This window comes from Bos indicus x Bos taurus, chromosome 28 (assembly GCF_003369695.1).
Source record: "Bos indicus x Bos taurus breed Angus x Brahman F1 hybrid chromosome 28, Bos_hybrid_MaternalHap_v2.0, whole genome shotgun sequence".
NCBI classification, from domain to species: Eukaryota; Metazoa; Chordata; class Mammalia; order Artiodactyla; family Bovidae; genus Bos; species Bos indicus x Bos taurus.
Genome location: NC_040103.1, coordinates 40,711,007 through 40,732,996, shown reverse-complemented (window position 1 = coordinate 40,732,996; position 21,990 = coordinate 40,711,007). Strand labels below are relative to the sequence as shown.

At 42.9% G+C, this 21,990-nt stretch overlaps 1 protein-coding gene and 1 non-coding gene across 4 annotated transcripts in view; both read left to right on the top strand.

The window, feature by feature from the left end:
• The window catches only part of GRID1 (glutamate ionotropic receptor delta type subunit 1), a 686,401-nt gene that overhangs the window by 368,049 nt on the left and 296,362 nt on the right, over positions 1 to 21,990 (top strand). The window lies entirely within an intron of this gene.
• Positions 14,495 to 14,566, top strand: TRNAC-GCA. The gene has a single exon. It is a non-coding gene; the product is annotated as a tRNA-Cys (tRNA).

The following is a 21,990-nucleotide window of genomic DNA, read 5'->3' as shown; positions in this document are numbered from 1 at the left end:
GTGGAGTGTTGTTGCCTGTTGCCTTGAGGTGAGAGGGCCAGCTCCTGTTCTCCAGCGAGTTGGCTATGGAATGGGGATGTGGCCCTGTGGGTAACTCCTAGGCAAGTCTGGGCTTTAGTAGCTCTAGTGACATTGTGAGAGCTGTTAGCCCAGCATCTGTAGCCTCCCAGGCAGGACCATAGCTGCTGGACCACAGGACCATAGCTGCTGGATCCTGGGGTTGCTTCTCGGTGGGGCACTGATGGTGTCTGCTTCAGTGTGTAAACCATCTTAAATCAAGATAGAAAAATAATAAATGTTACTAGAAGGTTTAGATAACATGTAAGTGTAATTGGAAAATATAGAGAGTACCTTAATCTGGGAGCATCTTGGAAGCCTGCATGACAGAAGTATCATATGAAACAAATCTGGAGGGGTTTGAACTGAGCATGCATAGGGTCAGGTGTTTTAGTTGTGACAGAAAGCCAACTCAAGTTAGTGTAAGCAGAAAGACAGACATGGAACACGTGAGCGGACTTCATTTGGAAGTCTAAAGGGCACACGTTCAGAACTCTCTCTGCATATGGCTCTCCCTGTCATATTACATACCTGCTGGTCTAAATGGACCCTGTCACATTCATTTATTCATTCAAAAAATGTGCAGGCACCAGGTACCAGAGAGAGAACCCCTGCCCTTACGGAGCTCAGAGGCCAGTTTCCCCTCATGGTGGGTAGGATGCTGGTTGGCAGCCCCAAGCCACATGTTAATGACTTCTGATCCCAAGGCAAATAGAAGCTGAGTCTGTCCCCAGGTTCATCTGTCACCTCCCTTAGAAAGGCTGTGTTTGGCCTGGCTTGGGTTCTTGTGCTCTGCGCTGGTCACTGTGATCAGGAGGATGTAAGCCTGCGATGGCCAGGTATGAAGTAGGATCTTGTGAGTGATATCTAATGGGAATCAGGTGAAGTCTTGTCGGTACCACTTCCAAATGGAATGGGGGTGCCAGCAGGTACCCAGACCCCAGGTGTGCACTGCATCCTCCAGCTGCAGGGCACAGGTCAGGCAATCGCCGTCACAGGAGGGGGCTCCTGCCCGGTTGTGTGATCAGCGTGTAGGGTTTGTTGAGGGGAGTGGAACAAGTCAGGCTGGAACCAAATTAGGGAGGACTCTGGATGCTAAGCCAGTACTGTAGATTTTCTTCTGTAAACCACGGAGGACTAGCGGGCCTGGCAGGATCAAGAATAGGTTTAAGGTGATCTCTCATGCAGGAGGTTTGTATTGGACATAAGGTTTACAGGGTTTGGGAACAGATTGGATTAGAGGATGAATCAAAGGTAACTACAAGGCTGTGCTTCTAATTTTAAATTTTTCTTATAGGCCTTTGAGATATTCTCTGCTTCTGCTCCTTGCCAGGATTACTTATTACAGTGTGGTCAGTTTTGAGTTCTGGGACCCTCCTATATATGTAGCTGTGTCATTTTTAAGAGTCTTAATCTTGCTTTTCTGGGTATTTTACGATCTCACCGGTCACAGGCTGGGATACATTTTTTGTTCTGTAGAGCTTGACCCTCCCTGGCTGATCGCTATTAAAGTGACAGGCCACCTTTTCTCAATGCTCTTGTCGCTCCTGTGACCTGAGCCACTTTCCCTTAGGTCTGCGTAGAGCCATCTGTTCCGCTTCCCTCGAAGTCAGGCTGCTGTCACTTCCAGATGCATTACTCAAACAGGTACCTTAGAGGATCTATCTCTTGCATTACTTCTGTTTTGTCTGCTCCCTATTTCTGTGAGTAGACAAGGAGGAATATTAAGTTTCAGTTCAGTTCAGTTCAGTCGCTCAGTCGTGTCCGACTCTTTGCCACCCCATGAATTGCAGCACGCCAGGCCTCCCTGTCCATCACCAACTCCCGGAGTTCACTCAGACTCATGTCCATCGAGTCAGTGATGCCATCCAGCCGTCTCATCCTCTGTCGTCCCCTTCTCCTCCTGCCCCCAATCCCTCCCAGCATCAGAGTCTTTTCCAATGAGTCAACTCTTTGCATGAGGTGGCCAAAGTACTGGAGTTTCAGCTTTAGCATCATTCCTTCCAAAGAAATCCCAGGGCTGATGTCCTTCAGAATGGACTGGTTGGATCTCCTTGCAGTCCAAGGGACTCTCAAGAGTCTTCTCCAACACCACAGTTGAAAAGCATCAATTCTTCGGCGCTCAGCTTTCTTCACAGTCCAACTCTCACATCCATACATGACCACTGGAAAAACCATAGCCTTGACTAGACGGACCTTTGTTGGCAGAGTAATGTCTCTGCTTTTGAATATGCTATCTAGGTTGGTCATAACTTTCCTTCCAAGTTTATTGATCACTAATTTTTAAAATTCCCCGTATGCCTTGTTAGTGAGGAATAACTCCTGCTGGGCCTCCTTACCTACCAGGTATCTATTTATCTGTCTATTAGTCTGTGCATCCATCCATTCATCCATCTGTCCATCAATCCATCCACTAAGCCATATGTCCATCCATTTTTATTTCTGTATCTATCCATCTCTCTCTCTGTCTCTCTCACTCCTTACTCTCTCCGTCTCCTGATAACACACTTATCAAGGAAACTGCTAGATGTTTTTGTTCATGTACTTTCACTCATTAATGTAAACTTATTTAATCCATACACTTTCCTATAAAGCAGATATTATTTCTAATAAAATGAGGGCACTGTGTTTCAAGGAAGTGAAATGATGCATCCCAAAGCACAGAGTTTGTTTTTGGAAGGCCAGGATGGTAGCTCAGAGGGCTTGTTATAAAGACCATGCTCATCAGAGCACTAACAATGTGGCAGCATCATCTGTAATAGCAAGAAACTGAAAACACAGTAAATGAAAATCAATAAGAGACTGGCTAAGTAATTTAAGGTTCATCCGTAAAATGGAATACGATGCAGCTTTTCAAAAGAATGAATTAGAGCTATATACACAGGGTAGAAAATACCTATGATGTACCGTTTCACGAAGAAATAAGCAAATTATACAACAATATGTATTGTATTATTCCATTTCCATTAGGATCATCTCTCTGTATTTGTATATACATAGAAAGAGTCTGGAAGAATGCCCTCAAGTGTGCAGCTATCAGTGGTTACTTCTGGGAAATGAGACTGGGTAATAGAGAGGAGTTTTCAATAAAAACTCTTTTGAAATTTTTATAAATATTATTTTAATAATAGTTATGCCTCAATCCATGGGGTCACAAAGAGTTGGACATGACTGAGTGACTAACACACACACACACACACACACACACACACACACACACACACTGTTATCATAAATATTTAAAAGCCTGTTTAAAACCACACGCTGATACCAAGGAAGAGCTAGTATCTCTCTCTCCCTCCCTCCCAAGCATCTTTCCTGCTCTCACAGTGAAGGCTTTTCCTTTATCCTTTCTGCCCAGATTTAGCCATCGTGTTCACATCTTTTCACCTCTCTCCAGTTTGTGTGTGGGCTTAAAGTTTCTTTCTGTAAACCTTTACTTTATTATAAAAAGAATAACTAAAGTGTAAATTACAACAACGATAAAATATCATACTATCTTTCAGAATGATCAAGGTATTTAGGCAGAAGGTTTTATATATATGGGCTTCCCCAATAGCTTAGTTGGTAAAGAATCGGCCTGCAGTACAGGAGACCTGAGTTCAATCCCTGGGTTGGGAAGATCCCCTGGAGAAGGGAAAGGCTACCCACTCTAGTATTCTGGCCTAGAGACTTGCATGGACTGTATAGTTCATGGGGTCACAAAGAGTCAGACGTGACTGAATGACTTCCACTTTCACTTATACACACATACACACACATTTCTTTTTTGTCCTTAAAGTACATTTCTCATTTAATTAAAAAAATGTGTATACTTCCAAGCATTCAGAATGTCAACAAGACAGTTACAACCTTTTAAAAATTATAAACTTGTATTCAGTTCACAGAACAATGATTTAATATAAGCTATATATCAAATACAAAACTACCAACCCATATATAATTTGTATTATATGCGATCTGCCTTAAACTTTCATGCCAATTTACAGTCCCGAACTGTACCATTCAAGGTTAATGGCATTGCAAATATCACTGAAATGCAAGGTTATCTTAATACTAGCTTTACTGTACAAAAATGATCTTACATACCCGTGTGATTTCAGTAGTCTTTTTTTTTTTTAGCAAGTGAGATGTGTAGAGGGCAGTTCATTCCTTCAGAGGAAAAGGTGCAGTGGAACCAACACCAACTACGCATTGACTTATTTTCAGCTGTCTTCTCATCTTTCGCTTCTGGGTCTTTTCATTTTTGACAACGTCTCTTAAAAAAACAAAACAAAACACAACACTATTTTGTACATGAACACACATTGCAGACCCTCATGGAGGACTCCAAACTTCTGCTAAAACCTTGGGGTCAAGGAACATTTCATTGGGTTGTTTGGCCCACCCCTCCCCTCCCCTTGCTTATTTGGGTGTCACCTCACTTAAATCTCCTGCCACCATCATCAGTTTACCCAGAATGTACAGTTTACAATAAATAAAAAAGAACAAACGGAAGGATTTTCTCTCTTGGTGGAATATGCAGAACTTGGGATGTTTTGGAATAGGTTTTGATTATTGAACATAGTTCAGAGAGTTTTTAGAGATATATGAAACTCACCCTGTTTTCCCTTATGTTAACAATCTCATTTAATCAAATCTTACTCAATTATGGTACATTTATCAAAACTAAGAAACTGACCTTGGCTCATTACCTTTAAGGAAACCCTGGACTTTGAACTTCAGCAGTTTTTCTACTGATATCCCTTTCTGTTCCAGGATTCCACCCAGAGTCTCACACTATAATGGGGACATCTTCCTTTCTTCCTATGCCAGACTCTCCTTTAACCTGGTATAGCAATGTCATTTTCCATTTTTTTTTTCTGGCTTAGCTGATTTCTTAGACAGTTGCTCATCATCCTTAGCATTATTTAGCATTCTCCAAATTCTTATGCAACATTTCCAAGATGCTCAGCCTTGATGTCTGGGTGATAGGCAGAACAAACAAGAACAAGGTCGAAAGAAGCTGTTTGGTGCGTTAGGATTCTTGAACCTCTTTTCTTTCCCTTCAGAGGGAAGTGAGGCGTCTGTAACAAGGCTTGTATACTTTTGACATGTTTTCAAGTTTCTCTCCCTCCTTAGGAGACATGGTGGGCCTCTTCTGTGCTAAACATTCTTAAGAAAATTCTGTGACTCTGACAGAAGCATCTGGTTCCTGCTTTTTGTGCTCCTAACGATGGCAGAACCTCCTGTAGAAACATCACAAGGCCTTCCATGCAAAACTATTCTCTGATGACCTAGGGGTGAACCACAAGCCCCCACCCTACTTCCAGGATGTGGCTGAGTCCTCGAGGGGAGTCTGTGATCACAAATTCACTCACAAAACCAGCCAGTCTGCTGGTAATTTCTCAACACATATATTTTAAATATATATGTTAGCTGGCACCGGTGGTAAAGAACCTGCCTGCCAATGCAGGAGACATAAGAGGTGTGGGTTTGATCCCTGGGTTGGGAAGATTCCCTGGAGGAGGAAATGGCAACCCATTCTGGCGTTCTTGCCTGGAAAATCCCATGGGCAGGAGCCTGGCAGGTTACAGTCCATGGAGTCGCAAAGAGTCACTGTACACGACTAAAGTGACTTAGCACAGCACACACTAGTTACAAAAGTTACAAATGGCCATCAGGACAAGTAAAACGACATCAACAAGCATCAGCTAGTGATTCTTCCCCTACCCTCTACCACCCTCTGATCCCAGCCTGTTGGACTCAGCCCTGCTCACAGTAGAGTGTATCCTTGTATGTCTCCCGTAAGCACAGATCTTTAACATGTGTGGTGGGTAATTGTCTCAAACCACAAATGCAGAACTGAAAACAGTAACTTTCTGTGCCTTCAGCTGAGGTTAATGTTTATCTTAAGCTTTCCTTTCTGCTTCAGTTGTCTTAGCCAAGGTGAATTTCCCTTCCCTTGTGGAGGAGTCTCTCTGATTGGTGGTGAAAATGGTGATGATGGTGCGGATTGATGGTGGGGACTGGTCTGGTCCAGGTTCATCATCTACCTCCCTTCTTCTGAGCTATAGCACATCCCTTCCTGAATTTTCTATCGTCTTTCCTGCTCCACTCACATCTCCACGTCTTTAGTTTTTGGCACTTGTACTGTGTCTTTCTCAACAGCACCTACGATTGTCCTTATCCACAGCTCTCAGGTCACCAGGCAGCTCTAGGCACCACACTGGGGAGTGTGAGCAGGGTTCTGTCAGGGCCCCTACATCCTTCTTTCTAGATGCCTGGGAACACTAGGCTTCTTGGCATCATAGCCTCCTAACAAAATTAAAGTCCAGTAGGGCAGGTGGCAAGGAGATCCACCCAGTACATTCTGAAGGAGATCAGCCCTGGGATTTCTTTGGAAGGAATGATGCTAAAGCTGAAACTCCAGTACTTTGGCTACCTCATGCAAAGAGTTGACTCATTGGAAAAGACTCTGATGCTGGGAGGGATTGGAGGCAGGAGGAGAAGGGGATGACGGAGGATGAGATGGCTGGATGGTATCATTGACTCGATGGACGTGAGTCTGGGTGAACTCCGGGAGTTAGTGATGGACAGGGAGGCCTCACGTGCTGTGATTCATGGGGTCGCAAAGAGTCGGACACGACTGAGCGACTGAACTGAACTGAACTGAGGGCAGGTGGCGCTTATGGTAAAGAACTCGCCTGCAGTGCAGGAGACATAAGAGATATGGGTTCGATCCCTGAGTTGGGGAGATCCCCTGGAGGAGGGCATGGCAACCCACTCCAGTATTTTTGCCTGGAGAATTCCACAGACAGAGGAGCCTGGCGGGCTACAGTCCATAGGGTTGCAAAGAGTTGGATGGGACTGAAGTGACTTAGCATGCACGCATGCACATACTCCGGGCTGGCCTTAGCTTGGGGCCAGGGCCCAAAGAGTAAGGACACCACGGCTTTCAGGGACCCCACTGACTCCGTTCTCAAGCGCCTCATGCTCTCGATGCTTGCCCTAGCAATGTGCTTTTATCTCCTTGTGGCATACAAGGTGTTTTTCTAAGTGGCTCATTTAGGGCAGTGATCTCCAGAGGGGGTTGTACAATTGATCGCTTGGGGTATGAGAGGAAAAATTTTAAATGTCTGTTTCTTTCTCTCTTTTTTTTTTAATTGAAAAGGAAAGAAACTACGTTTTCCTAATATTTGATATGAGTTTGCACTTGGACCAAGTGTAATGGACAGTGAGGAGTGTATGGAGTGGGGACCACTCCATCCCATGTAACCTGCCATGGGTACCATTGGCTGATTGCTTTGCTAAAACCAAGACCATTAAATGGTAGAATTCTTTAAAGTACTCTGTAATGGAATGGGAAGACATTTTGAAATCTCTTTTATCATCCAAAGCTTCACTGATGATTTCATGGCCAAGTGTTTAAAAGACTCGTTGAAATAGATACCTTTTCTTTCACAGAAAGGCATTTAAGTTTACCGACCTTTGTTTGAGATGACAGTGTTAGTCAAATGCTACCTGGCAGGTATTTTTGAAAAGTTAAACATATTTAATTGGTTCCTTCAATGGAAGAAGAGTGTTTAAAAATTCATGAGAAAGCAATTGCTTTTTGAAAGGAACTCTTGCTCTTGGAAGGCATTCTGAAAGTGAATGTTTGGAAATATTTCTATTATTTTATTGTTATTGCCACAAACAGCATATGTCACCCATAAATAATATTTTTAGAAAACCTTCTCATGTCTGCCATTTTTTTTTAAAAAAACAGGAAACAATATTTTCCAACCCATATATAAAAGTCTTCCATAAGACTGTTCTATACATCAGTGTCTCTTGGGGCTGGTGCACTGGGACGACCCAGAGGGATGGTATGGGGAGGGAGGAGGGAGGAGGGTTCAGGATGGGGAACACATGTATACCTGTGGTGGATTCATTTTGATATTTGGCAAAACTAATACAATATTGTAAAGTTTAAAAATAAAATAAAATAAAATTGATTTGTATAAATGGAAATAAATAAATAAAAGTCTTCCAAAGTGCAGAATTTGTGTGTCTAAATGATTTTCTAAAAACATGAAATTACATTAAGTTCTGAAGCCTTTGCAAGAAGAGCTGATTAACATCTCTGGGTGGATGAAATATGTTTTGACATATTTTCTAATGACTGAGGTTGAGACACCAAAGCCACCATAGATGAACTTCTTTAATTTGGACACTTGAGACTCTGAAAGTCACCTCTTTCAGCTATCAGGTCAGATCAGATCAGTCGCTCAGTAGTGTCCGACTCTTTGCGACCCCATGAATCGCAGCACTCCAGGCCTTCCTGTCCATCACCAACTCCTGGAGTTCACTGAGACTCACGTCCATCAAGTCAGTGATGCCATCCAGCCATCTCATCCTCTGTCGTCCCCTTCTCCTTCTGCCCCTAATCCCTCCCAGCAACAGAGTCTTTTCCAATGAGTCAACTCTTCGCATGAGGTGGCCAAAGTACTGGAGTTTCAGCTTTAGCATCATTCCTTCCAAAGAAATCCCAGGGCTGATCTCCTTCAGAATGGACTGGTTGGATCTCCTTGCAGGCCAAGGGACTCTCAAGAGTCTTCTCCAACACCACAGTTCAAAAGCATCAATTCTTCAGCACTTAGCCTTCTTCACAGTTCAACTCTCACATCCATACATGACCACAGGAAAAACCATAGTTTTGACTAGACGGACCATTGTTGGCAAAGTAATGTCTCTGCTTTTGAATATGCTATCTAGGTTGGTCATAACTTTCCTTCCAAGGAGGAAGTGTCTTTTAATTTCATGGCTGCAGTCACCATCTGTAGTGATTTTGGAGCCCAGAAAAATAAAGTCTGACACTGTTTCCACTGTTTCCCCATCTATTTCCCATGAAGTGGTGGGACCGGATGCCATTATCTTCGTTTTCTGAATGTTGAGCTTTAAGCCAACTTTTTCACTCTCCACTTTCACTTTTAACAAGAGGCTTTTTAGTTCCTCTTCACTTTCTGCCATAAGGGTGGTGTGAGCTATAATCACATTAAAATCAAGCATTGAAATAAAGGAAACTGGAGCCAGGTCTTTGAATTACTGTATTATACAGAGTTAAATGACAATTTTTAAAAACAGTATTTTCAATTGCTCTGCTGTCCTTAAAAATTGTTTATGATTGAAAATACATATTTTTAGTGATAGCAAAAAGATTCTGTACTCTTAATGAGTTGTATATAATATAAACAGATTAAAAATAATTTATATCTCCTTTTGGCTCTCCCTTTTATATTTATATTTTTTCATATTTTATGTGCTCAGTTGCTCAGTCGTGTCTGACTCTTTACCCACTGAACCATCAGGGAAGCCAATATGTTTTATATTGCATAGTAATTCATCTACATAAATCTCAAGTAGTTAAGTACATATATAACGGAGTACCTGCTTCACAGGTTTTATAGACATGCAAACACAAGATGTTTAGTAGTCATGGTTTAGACAAGGACCTCAGAATTTGAGCCTCAAAAGCCACAAATTAACCCATGTTTCTATAATCTGCTGTGACTTGTGTTATTTCTGTATCTTTAGGAGGGTCACTGAATTAGTGATTTGAAAGCATGTCAATATTATTCTGAATTATAATTATTCAATTATATTCTAAAATATAAGCATGCACATCTTTTTTATTTTAGAGAGAATTATATACATTACATTATTAGCTGCTTTAAAAATTCAACAGTAAATCAAGTTAATTCCTCCGAATTGGTAGAGATGTATCTAATTCATCCTTTAATATTTATCTGATTATCTATAATGTGCATGAACTACATTTTATTAAGCATTTTCCTTTTCAGAGGTATGCATATTTTCTTAGAATTTCTTTTCCTTCCTTCTTTCTGTCCTTCTCTCTTGTTTTTTCCTTTTCCCCTATCATCCTTTCTTTTTTTTCTTATTTCTTTGATGATTTCTCCCCAACCTACACCAATCTAGACAATGCTCCGATAAATATCTTTATACGTTTTTAAATTTCTGTAAGATAAGCCCCTCCCCCAAAGTGGTCACAAAGTATATTACTAGGTGCTTTTACATGGCTGTTCATACAAGTTTGCAGCAGTCTACACTCCTGTCAGCAATGAATGAAAGTATTTATGTCTTCACATCCTTGCCTGAACCGAAGTTATCATTTTTCTTCATTTTTGTCACTTCGATGGGTAAAAAATGATGTTTTCTTTAAATTTGCTGCTTGTGAGTTTGCACATGTTTTTATTTATTAGCTGTTTCTGTTAGCATTTGTTGCATAACAAACCAACCTGAGGGTTAATGGTCTACAGCAGCAGCTATCCATCTAGCTATGATTCTGGGGATCCGCAGTTTGGGCTGGGTTCCTGCTACTGCTCTCAGCTCCCTCGTGGGTCGGGGGTTGGCTGCTGTCAGTTACATGATTCTGGTGTGTGGTAGTTGGCTGACCATTGGCTGGGGTGAGGGATATGGGCTGAGTGGGCCATCTGTCTCTCACCATCTACCAGGCTGGCCTGGACCTATTCACAGGGTAGGTGTTACACAGTTCCTCCAAGCAGCCGGACAGGGCATGCTCCATACCTAGCACTTTTCTTTGCTTGCGTCATGCTTGTTAATTTCTCATTGGTCAAAGCAAGGCACGTGGCCAATCCAGGCTGGGGTGGAGTGTGGAGAATTAGATTCTACCTCCTGATGTGAAGGAGAAATTAGGTGGCTGTCGGTTGCAACCTACCTTTCCAATGGCTTTCCTGCATTGCTTTTTGCAATTTTTTGCTTCCTTTTTTTTCCTCATCAGTTCTAAAGGAGCTCATGTTTTGTGATATTAACCAGTTTGTCGTACATTTGTAAATACACTTGTAAATTTGTCATACACTTGTAAATATTTTCTTTAAACTTTCATTCATCTCTTGGCTTTATTTGTGGTATCTCTTACTGTATTAAAAACTCTCTTTCTTAAGAAGTCCTTCCTCATTCCAGTATGAGGTAATACTCATGTTTCTACTGTTTTTTTCTTCTTGATTTAGCCATTTTACTCTTTCCTATTTAGAGCTTTAGTATACTGTTTTGTATATGATATATATCTTACATATCTTTAACTTATCCTGATTTATTCAAGTATTTTTGTTATACTTATTTATTTAATGAGCTATCATTTTTACATGGAATTGAATTTTTAACCTAATATTATTCCCATATATATTTTACTGGTGGGAAGCTATTTAACAATATCCTTTGACATAAAAAATTGCCCTCTAAGAATTTATCCTCCAGAATAGTTGATCAATTGAACAAGAGATATGAACAAGCGTGTGCCTTGCAGCATTATAAAAGTGAAAAATTGGGAAGCACTCTCTTCTTGAAACAGAGGATTAGATAACCAAATAGGACAATAGCCTATCACTCAACTATTATAAAGAATGTATTAGCTCAATAACTTCAAGACCTATTGCTCAGTGAATAAAGGAACACTGTGGAAAGTATGAGTGGTCTGATCCCACTGTGATACTATTATTAAACTATGCATCTATATTTCACACACCCAAATACACAAATACAGTAAGTTAATATTTTAAGACATTAACAGATGTTTTTATGTTTTTTCTATGCCAAGCTCACTGACACCCTCCCATTTCAGGCAGCAATTAGGCCCTTTCTTGCTCCTGCTCTAAGAACGGAATGGTCATGTGAGTGCAGAACGCGAAGCCCCAGAACCCAAGCTGGTTTCCAACTTTGAAATTTTAAAATAGACTTTTATACTCCACAGTAGAGACAGTGGTTAGAAGAGAAGACCTGTGTAGTCTCCAGCCTGAGGCAAAGGGTTCCTGACGTGAGATTTATGTCATTAACCTCAGATACCCAAGCTTGTCATCCGTCCCACACAGAGGAGTTAAAGATCACAGATCACACTGGTCCTGGAGAGGAGAGAGACTGAGTGGAGACTGATCTCAGAGCGCAGGGAAGTTGAGGATGCCTGAGAAGGGCTCTGTGTCCTTGAGGCTCTCCCTGAGTGAAGAAGATGGGCGATGTGAGACCATACCGGAGCTCAGCGGGTGGTGGCCCTCAGAACATCCGCTGAGTCCGGTGGCTGCAGCTTCAGAAGAACAGAAGTTTCTCTCCGAGCCTGGGAGAGAGCCTGAGAAAGCCCCTCCCAGGAATGAGTGGAAGACCATCCAGAGGTTTTCCACTGGCGCCCTTCAAGAGGAGTTTTGAGAATGGAGAACACAAAGCTGTTAGACCAGAAGAGGGCTGCCAGTGGAGAAGAGGGTGCCCCAAGTATTCAGCATAGTTGTTAAGTAGATTTGGGAAACTTGACCTTTTGGAGTCTGTTAAGGTACATCCTGCAGACCAAGGCCAGACAAAAAGTCTGTTACCAGTTACACTAACAAGGTCAGATGATAAGTGAGTGGCAGACACCCCCCATCCCCTTACCTTGGTGTCATCCCCCCAGGATGAAGGCACAAGTCCAGGGAGGAGATCGGGTGGGTAAGTTAAATCCACACTTCATGCTAGTTCTCAGTCGCTCAGTGGCATCTGACTCTGCAAACCCATGGACTGTAGCCCACCAGGCTCCTTGGAATTTTTCAGGCAAGAATACTGGAGTGTGTTGCCATATCCTACCCCAGGGGATCTTCCCCTCCCAGGGATCAAATCTGCATCACTTGTGTCTTCTTCAATACACCAAGCAAATTCCGTACCACTGAGCCACCTGGGAAGCCCTGAATTCACAGAAAACCCTTATTTGCCTGAGCTTTTTCTCTATTGCTTAAAATGAAGTTTCTGCCTAGGTGGAATGGGGACTCAAAATAGAAACAAAATTTAGTTACAGAGAACTAAAGCTGCCCTCTTTTGCACACCTGAGTATGTGGCCTGTGAAATGCATGCCCTCTATGGATGTATTTAGATATGCGTAGAAAAACATCTGGAAGGACTCATAACAAGCTGTTCCCAGTGGTAACAAAGTTTAATTTCCTAAACTGAACATGGATCACTTTTGCAATAAAAATGCAAATCTAGAAAATATTTCAAAGTATGTCATGTTCATTGTAGGCAATTTGAAAAATATGAAAAGTATATTTAAAAATTAAATCATCCAAATTCCCACCATGAAAATAACCATCGTTAATATCTTTATATGTTTTCTTTCATAGGCATATGTGCAGATAGATTCAAAGTATATATATTCTTTTTACAAAGTCAGAATTGTGTTAGTATTTGTCTACTTTTTTGCCTTTTCATATTGTTAATGAGCATTTCCCCATGCTATTAAATATACTTTGAAAGCATACTTTAAATGTGCATGCTCTGTGAGGTATACTATAATTTATATATATATATATATATATGTAATGATTTCTAAGTACAGATTATATATGTATATACATATGTATTATAATTTCTAAATACAAATGAGAAGGGTTAGAAAGGTTAATTAACTTACCCAAGGACACCCAACTAGCATATGCTATAGTTGGGATTTGAACCTATATCTTCCTGATTATTAAGACCAAACAATCCTCCCAAGGTTTGAAGAATAAATGAATAAATGTCATAGGTTGATGTAATGTACTTGGCTTGTGTTGGTCCTTGATAAAATTTTTCTCCACCTGCCTCGCTTTGCCTTCCCCTGGCAGGGCAATGCTTATTCCCTACCAGGGTTCCTCCCTGTGTCCCACTCTTTCAGGACGCTCTTGTTACTTGAGTTGCCGTTTCCGGAGCTTTTCCCTTCGGCCCCCAACCTCCGCTTCGCTTTGTCGTCCTTGGTTCCGGCCGGCGTCTTCTCCAGCCCTCCACGCTGGCTCTGCCTCCTTTTCATGCCCCACCTCCGGCGGCGCCGTGTTTCACCAGGGTCTGCAGCGCTTTGTGTCCAGGTCACCCAGAAGTATAGCAGGACCCTTCGCAGAGGACAAGATTTAAGCAGTTCAGGCAGCCAAAGTTCTCCCAGCGCCCCTTTAAATTTAAAGCGATCAATTCAATGAGTTATTGTGGAAGCAGTAACTGGGTTTTAGCTGGGAAAAGTCTAGGGTCTGTAAACTTCAGATAAATCATTCTGGAGATATAGATGTCTCGAGCTGTAAGTCACCCAGACATCAATGGAAACAAACACTTCTCCAGTTTCTTTTCTGGAAGTCACATCAGTGTATGTGTGTGTGTGTATCCCAGAATCTGCATTCATTGTTCACTCCAATAACTTTTGGGAGGACTGCAGATGGCATAGTGCCAGGGATTCTTGGGGTCCATTCATAAGACTACTCTTAAGAGAGGAGCCCAGGCTAAGCAAGCCCGGGCCTCTCTTGAAGATTTGCTAGACTTGGTTTGGAAACCCAAATTCCTCCTGGATTCAGGCAGATAATGTAAATGAGGGTCAAGGGTGAAGAAAGACAGTCAAGAGTGGTAGGGGGACTTCCCTGGCAATCCAGTGGCTAACAGCCCCCCCTTCCAAAGCAGGGCTTCCCTGGTGGCTCAGGCGGTAAAGCATCTGTCTGCAATGCAGGAGACCCAGGTTCGATCCCTGGGTTGGGAACATCCCCTGGAGAAGGAAGTGGCAGCCCACTCTACTACTCTTGCCTGGAAAATCTCATGGGCGGAGGAGCCTGGTAGGCTACTGTCCATGGGGTCACAAAGAGCTGGACACGACTGAGCGACTTCATTTTCACTTTTCCAAAGCAGGGTTATGGGTTCGACCCTGGTCAGGGAACTGAGATCTCATGCATGGTATGGCCAAAAAAAGTGGTAGAGACTGGGCAAACTGGAAATGATGTGTCCCATAGAAGGGTTATGAAATTCAATTGAGAAATTATCATGGGGGCCAAAGTCATCTGACAGTTTGTTGCCCCATCTGAGAGGTGCTCTGGCAGGCAGACTAATGCCTCTCCACCTTTTTCTTCCCACCAACCCCCAACCATGTCCTAATTCCTGAAACCTGTGAATATATTAGGTTACATGGCAAAGGAGAATTAAAGTTGTAGATGGAATTAAAATTGTTAATGAGCTGACTTTAGGGAAATTATCCTGGGTTATCCAGGTGGGTTGATATAATCACAATGGTCCTTAAAAGTGGACGGGGAGATAAGAGTAGGAGGAAGATGTGATTACTGAAGAAAGGCGTACAGAGATGCAATATTGCTGATTTTGAAGATGGAGGAAGGTACCACCAGGAATGGAATCTGCTTCTGGAAGCTGGAATGGGCAAGGAGATGGGTTCTATCCTGGAGCCTTCAGAAGGGAATACAGCCTTGCGGACACCTTGATTTTAGATCAGCGAGACTCATATTAGTCATGTAATCTGTAGAACTCCATGATCATACATATGTATTGTTTCAGCTGCTAAATCTGTGGTCAAATTTGTTGCAGTGTCCACAGAGAGCTAACACAGTGGTATATTTTCTACGACCCAATAAAAAGGGAATCTCAGTGTGCATCATTTGGCGCCCGACACGATTTCCTCGTGTAGGCTAAGGTGGGAAGGCATAGACCTGACTTAGTTGCTGACACAGGCAGTTCAGGGCAGTTGGCAGGTAATGCCACAACCAGGTGCCAGGTGGAATTGGGGCCGAGCATTGACCTACTTGTGGAGGACTGGCTAGGGGGCACAGCCATTTGGCAAGGCCCCGCTTTCTGGGGCCACAGCTGTCACTGTGCATTCTTCTAATCAAGAGCCCTTGGCAGATGTGCATAAGTATGGTCAAACATGTTTGATTATTTTTGTTTTTTGAGAAAACTAATTTTAAAAAGGGATTTTATTTACATAATGTATTTCTGTATGACTTCCTTGGATCCAATATGGAGATTATTTTATTGCTGGCATTAGTGCACTAGAAATTTTTTAAGTTTTTGAGTCCAGGGTTAAGTGACTGTCTTCAATTGTTCAGATAGCGGCTAACAAAATTGATTTCTGGCCTATTTCCAATCTGTTGCTATGCTGTTACAGGTGATGTCTCATAGAGGACTAGGTTGTTGACAGCTGTTTGGCTTTCTGGATTCTGCTGACCAGAATTAGGCTTTTGTACATTTTCAGCATGTTTACTCACCATTTCTGAGGTGAAATCCTGGCTGTGTTGTATCATGATGTATTATCATGTGTCTGCACCTCATTTTTCTTATCTGTGTAATAGACATCATGATAGAAAATACCCACAGAGTTGCAGTGAGCATTCCAGGAGTTAAGCCATATAAAATTCTGAGCCCATCACCTAGTGTGAACTGAGTACTCGAATAAAAATAGCAGTTTATCTCATTGTTATTATAAATTTGAGCTATAATATGAACACCTGTAAGAAAAATGAAAAATTTAAAAATGTATGAATGACTGAAGAATTGAGGGTCAAAGCAGGTCTACAGGATGGAGTATGATCCCATCAGAGCATTTAGGTGCTACTGATCCAAGAAGGGGTTCCAGCTGGAAGTTCTTCCTCAGTATTTAGCCCTAATTATAGATAAATGTGTCCAGATATCTTCCCCCTTAATTTAGGTGGATTTTCATGGAGAACAAGCCCTAGGGAGTCGGTCTTTTCCATCTGCATTTCTTTTGACAAGAACTCTGGGACTGTCATGGGAATGGAGGCATTCAGACCTCCTGAGAGAACTGTGCTGCTTAATATATTAAGTTCAAAAGCTTGTCAAATGGAGACCAGATAGCTAACAAATCTGCTATGAGGAGCCTAGATGTTTATAGATCACGGTGGTCTTATCTGGATGATGATTATGTGGGAGAAGAAGAAATTTCTTTTTTTTTTAAATTGAGGTATGGATGATTTACAATGTGTTAGTTTCAGGTGTATAGCAAAGTGATTGAATTATACGCACAGATATTCTTTTTCGGATTCTTTTCTATTATAGGTTATTGTAAGATATCGAATATAGCTCCCTGTGCTCTACAGTAGCGTAGTACATCCTTGTTTTTCATCTATTTCATATGTGGCAGTATGTACCTATAAATGCCAAATCTTAATTTATCCCTCCCTGCCCCAAGCAGAAAGCTCTTGATGGGAATATCTTTCTGATATTTAGTGCCAAGTGTTGGGCTTCCCTGGTGGCTCAGAAGTAAAGAATCCTCCTGCAGTGCAGGAGTCACCAGAGGTGCTGTTTCGATCTTAGGTCAGGAATCTCCCCTGGAGAAGAGCATGGCAACCCACTCCAGTATTCTTGCCTGGAGAATCCCATGGACAGAGGAGCCTGGAGAGCTACAGCCCATAGGGTCACAAAGAACTGGACGTGACTGAAGTGACTTAGCACACATGTGTCAAGTGATAGACTAAACCAGAGTTTCTCAACCTGGACAATACTAACTTCTGGGTCCAGATTATTCTCTGTGGTGGGGAACTGCCCCATGGCTTGTAGGATGTCTGGCGGCGTGATTTCCATCGACTAGATGCCAGTAGCACTCCCCCTGGAATTGTGGCAACCAAAAGTCTCCTGATACCCCCACATGTTCCTGGGGGCCACTAAATTGCCTCTACAGTCCTGAATATTCATTGGAAGGACTGCTGCTGAAGCTAAAACTCCAATACTTTGGCCACCTGATGCGAAGAACTGACTCATTTGAAAAGACCCTGATGCTGGGAAAGATTGAAGGCAGGAGGAGAAGGGGATGACAGAGGATGAGATGGTTGGATGGCATCACTGACTCAACGGACATGAGTCTGAGTAAACTCTGGGATTTGGTGATGGGCAGGGAGGCCTGGTGTGCTGCAGTCCATGGGGTCGGACACAACTGAGCAACTGAACTGAACTGAGAACCACTGGGCTAGGGAATGGGGGTTCCAAGAATTAATCAGACAGCCCTTGCCATTGAAACTCTTTCAATTTAGAGAGGAGACCGCTATGAACAATGGGCCATGACAATACAGTCAGGTTAAACTTTGGGCTGAAGCCAGAGGGGAAGATAAACAGGACAAGGGGGTGGGCAGTGCCCTCTCCACAGCAAGTTTATTAGATACAAAGACAAAGGGTCCTTTTCTTGGGAATTCTTGGGAATATAGGTGAATATATTGAATATCAGTTTTGGTTTCCTGATGCCACAGGGGCCAATTAGAGAGTACTGCTCTTTGAGCCTATAGCAAATGACCCCAGACCACTGTACATTTTGACTTTGTGTGTCTGTTGGGCGGTTTTCACTTCTTATTGTTCAGAGTCTGTCTCCAGCTTCTTGTTTTTGTCTGAAAATGCTAAGGCTTGCTCAGGCCCCTCCTAGAATAATGAAGTCAGTATTGGAAAAGGTGGAGCCTAGACACAGATTTTTTTTTTTTTTAAGTTTCCCAGCAGGTTAGGAACCAGTGGCCTCAAGAGAGAGGAGAGTGAATGAGGGTTTGTGCAAAGCAGAGCAGGATGTGAGCTTGCTGTATCTCTCAAGATGAAATCCAGTCTCCAGGGGTTAGGTTGGTTCAGTCTCTGGGTTGGGAAGATCCCCTGGAGAAGGAAATGGCAACCCACTCCAGCATTCTTGCCTGGAGAATTCCGTGGACAGAGGAGTCTGGCAGGCTACAGTCCAGGGGAATCTTAAAGAGTCGGACACAACTGACAGACTAATTCTTTTACTTTTCACTTTTCATCTTTTAAATTGAATATCAAACTAGCTCAATAAAAATATTGAATGCCCAGTTTCTTTCAAACTAGTGTCATGTTCTTCTCTTGAATGGATTCTACAAACTAGTTTTCAAAACATTTAGTTTTCCTTATATAAACTCAGAAATAAGGAGGGATCCTTATCAAATTCAAATCATTTCAGTTGTATTTATTAATAGTTCAGTGCAGCTCACTTTAGTTTCTATGGTGCCTACTATGTGTTCAGCACAAACCTGAAAATTGAGATGCAGATGAGTGAAGAACAGTCTTTGAGAAAAGTGGGCTTTCTTCATGGTCTAGTGGTTAGGAATCTGCCTTGCTGGTGGCTTAGATGGTAAAGAATCTGCCTGCAATGAAGGAGACCTGGGTTCAATCCCTGGGTCGGGAAGATCCGCTGGAAAAGGAAATGGCATCCCACTTCAGTATTCTTACCTGCAGAATTCCATGGGCAGAGGAGCCTGATGGGTTGCAGTTCATGTGGTTGCAAAGAGTCAGACATGACTGAGCAACTTTCACTTTCACTTTGCAATGCGGAGGACACTGGTTCAAATCCCTAGTCCTGGAAGATCCCACATGTCACGAGGCAACTAAGCCTGCAACTATTGAGCCCATGCGCTGAACCTACTGAAGCCCACACACCTTAGGCTTGTGCTCTGCAACAAGAGAAGCCGCAATGATGGGAAGCCCAGGCACTGCAGCTAGAGAGGAACCCCCGTTCTCCACAACCAGAGAAAGTATGCTCACAGCAAGGGGGCCCAGAGCAGCCGAAAAAAAAAAGGTAGAAGCCCCATTGGGGGTTTTCCTGGCAGTCCAGTGGCTAAAAAAAGAAATTCATAAGATCTATATGCAGGTGAGGAAGCAACAGTTAGAACTGGACATGGAACAATAGACTGGTTCCAACTAGGAAAAGGAGTACGTCAAGGCTGTGTATTGTCACCCTGCTTATTTAACTTATACTCAGAGTACATCATGAGAAACGCTGGGCTGGAAGAAGCACAAGCTGGAATCAAGATTGCCAGGAGACATATCAATAACCTCAGATATGCAGATGACACCACCCTTATGGCAGAAAGTGAAGAGGAACTAAAAAGCCTCTTGTTGAAAGTGAAAGAGGAGAGTGAAAAAGTTGGCTTAAAGCTCAACATTCAGAAAATGAAGATCATGGCATCCGGTCCCACCACTTCATGGGAAATAGATGGGGAAACAGTGGAAACAGTGTCAGACTTTATTTTTGGGGGCTCCAAAATCACTGCAGATGGTGACTGCAGCCATGAAATTAAAAGACGCTTACTCCTTGGAAGGAAAGTTATGACCAACCTAGACAGCATATTCCAAAGCAGAGACATTACTTTGCCAACAAAGGTCCATCTAGTCAAGGCTATGGTTTTTCCAGTGGTCATGTATGGATGTGAGAGTTGGACTGTGAAGAAAGCTGAGCGCTGAAGAATTGATGCTTTTCAACTGTGGCGTTGGAGAAGACTCTTGGGAGTCCCTTGGGCTGCAAGGAAATCCAACAAGTCCATTCTAAAGGAGATCAGTCCTGGGTGTTCATTGGAAGGACTGATGCTAAAGCTGAAACTCCAGTACTTTGGCCACCTCATGCAAAGAGTTGACTCATTGGAAAAGACTCTGATGCTGGGAGGGATTGGGGGCAGGAGGAGAAGGGGACGACAGAGGATGAGATGGCTGGATGGCATCACTGACTCGATGGACATGAGTTTGAGTGAACTCCGAGATGGTGATGGATAGGGAGGCCTGGCGTGCTGTGATTCATGGGGTCGCAAAGAGTCAGACACGACTGAGCGACTGAACTGAAGGAAGATACACTGTGACTCTGGTCTGGTCACTCAACCGTCTATTCAGTGCTGGGCCAGAAAGTGTGATGAATTAGGTAGGGGATCTGAACATTTGGAAATGTCCCCTGTGAAAGGCAGAAAATAGCTGGATTTAGAACCACCATAGAGAAGAATGGAATGTTCTTCCTGCAGGGGTTGCATGGGGGCCATACAAACTGTGGTCAAAAGGAGGATATGGCTGGAACTTGACCAGGATCCAAGAATCACGGGAGTCAAAGCAGCCAGGCAAGACCACCAGGACGTCACCTAGTTTGGAAACCATCCAGCAACCCTACCAGCAAGACCAGCATGTGGGGCAAAGTAGCAGTCCAGACCAGACCAGCTGCATCAGAGGAGAGAGCTCCATACAGTGAGAGCATGAAGCCTCTCCATGGGGAAAAGGAGCAGGAGCAAGGAGAGGATATGTAGAATACTGAGCATCCACCAAGGAGGCCAACTGAACCTACAGCGACTGAGACAGTCTGTCTGTGGCTGACCGATTGTGTCTTTTGTAGCCAAGTCTGTTTCCTTAGTGCCCAAGAGTGGGGCTGGAGACTTGTGAAGAATGTTCTGGAAAACAAAGAGGCCATGTTATCTTTGCACATCTGAGTAAAAGGAGGAGTCAAATCAAAGCTCAGCTTTGTATTGCATCATCTGTTCAGAACTGTTGTTTGTTGTCATTCGTTCACTCAAGCAGTATTTATCTTGAATGGTGGTATTCTAAGTATGTGAATACTAGTATTCTAAGACTAGTATCTGTCCGATAGCTCCTAGGGCTAGGATTTGTGTTAGGCAGCAAGAGTGAAACAGTAAGATATTCACAGTCCTCGCCTTCATGGAGACTGTCGTCTAGCCTGGAGAGAGCAAATGAGGCTGAGATAACTTTTGTTAAGTGCCTGCTGTATGTCACGTAGTGTATTCAGATGCATCATCTCTGTAACGCTTCATAGCAACCTCGTTTTGTGGATAGGGATAAAAAAGCATCGGTCATACCTAGACGGGTCATGAGAGTTAGGGTGGATTTGAGCGCGCGCATGCGCACACACACACACACAGAAAAACCGACACACACATCTGAAAGATGGCGGTGCACCTCCATTCCCTGCAGTTATCTCAAATGCCTCTCAGCATCTGGCCTTGATGCTTGGAGTCCCCAAAAAACATGTCTTGAAAGCTTTCTTGAAGTCCTGGAGGGGGTCGTACCTGGAGAGGTGTGAGGGATGAGTCTTTGTTGTGTTATGAGAGGACCCATCCCGCAGGTGGCACATAGGGGCTGTTTTGGCCCTTTCATATTTTACTGCAGATGTGTGTTCATCCATTCTGGGTGTAAAGGGACACTCAGCATTTAAAGAAAATAATTGGAAATTGTAAGTATTAATAAGTTGGGGATCAGGGTGGCTTTGGGTGTTAAGCAAGCCTACTCAGCTGTTTTCCACATGCACTGCATCACAGTAGCATTGGTAACTATAGGTCTAGTTTTAAAACAGTGTGTGTGTGTGTGTGTGTTAGTCACTCAGTCGTGTCCATCTCTTTGCAACCCCATAGACTG